General features: G+C 41.6%; 1 pseudogene; it reads left to right on the top strand.

The window, feature by feature from the left end:
- Positions 1-356: 356 nt before the first annotated feature.
- Positions 357-1,048, top strand: LOC124082094 (translationally-controlled tumor protein-like; annotated as a pseudogene).
- Positions 1,049-1,268: the final 220 nt, after the last annotated feature.

The following is a 1,268-nucleotide window of genomic DNA, read 5'->3' on the forward strand; positions in this document are numbered from 1 at the left end:
CAAAGGGCTTGGGAGGAAGTGGTACCCTGATTCCGTTGCAGGGGTGAGCAGAAGAGTATTCTGCCAGTGCTCTGAGCCATTACTTCCCAGGGATTCTTCATCAGCCATCCCCACTCCTCAAGCCACACCCTTGGTTTTCTTCTCAATTCCACCCCTTAGACCATAACTGTATGAGTGCACCCCAGTCTTGCCTCTCTCTATGAAGACCCTATTCTGGTTTTTACTCTGCCCACTTCTGCCTCTCCCCAGCTGCACCATGCTGGCTGAGAGCTCTGGGCTCCTGCTGAATAGTACCACAGCCTTCTCCCTCCAGTTGCCATCAGGATTATCTACTGGGACCTCACTGGGCCGATAAGATGTTCTCTGACATGCACAAGATCCAGGAGATAGCGATGATCTATGCCTGGAGGTGGAGGGCAAGATGGTCAGTAGGACAGAGAGTAACATCTACACCTCGATCATTGATGGAAATGACTCCACTGAAGGACCCGAGGGTAAAGGTACCAAGGCACATAATCACTGGTGTTGATGTTGTCATGAACCATAACTTGCAGGAAACCCGCTTCACAAAGCATGTAAGTACATCAAAGATACACTAGTATGGCAATATGTAAATCAATGGATGTGTAACTGATGTGATTCTGCAATCTGTATACGGGGTAAAAATGGGAGTTCATAACCCACTTGAATCAAAGTGTGAAATATGATATATCAAGAACTATGTAATGTTTTGAACAACCAACAATAAAAATTAAAAAAAAAAGATTACATGAATCAATCAAAGGCAAACTTAGCGAACAGAGACCAGAAAGAGTCAAACCTTGTTATGACAGAGGCCATAGAACAAATTGAGCTCATTCTTGCTTTAAAAAAAAAAAAATACCATTTCTTTATTGGTGAAAACATGAATCCAGATGGCATGATGACTCTCCTGGACAACCATGAGTATGGTATGACCCCACATGTGATTTTCTTTAAGGATGGTTTAGAAATGGGAAAATGTCAACAAATTTGTCAGTTACTTTGGATCTGTCATCTGTCAGCATAACCGGATGCTGCTTATTACCCACAGAACACCAGGACCTAAAGACAAACGGGACTGAGGTCATCTTGAGCTCATTTATTTGACCATGATTTCTTTTTTTTTTTTAATGGCTTTTATTTTTAAAAAACATGACAGCGAAATGCATCACAATTCTTATTACACACATAGAGCACAATTTTTCATATCTCTGTATATAAAGTATGTTCACCAATTCGTGTCTTCA

This window comes from Marmota monax, unplaced genomic scaffold, assembly GCF_021218885.2.
Source record: "Marmota monax isolate L192 unplaced genomic scaffold, Marmota_monax_Labrador192_F-V1.1 WCK01_AAM20220418_F8-fsc00044, whole genome shotgun sequence".
NCBI classification, from domain to species: domain Eukaryota; kingdom Metazoa; phylum Chordata; class Mammalia; order Rodentia; family Sciuridae; genus Marmota; species Marmota monax.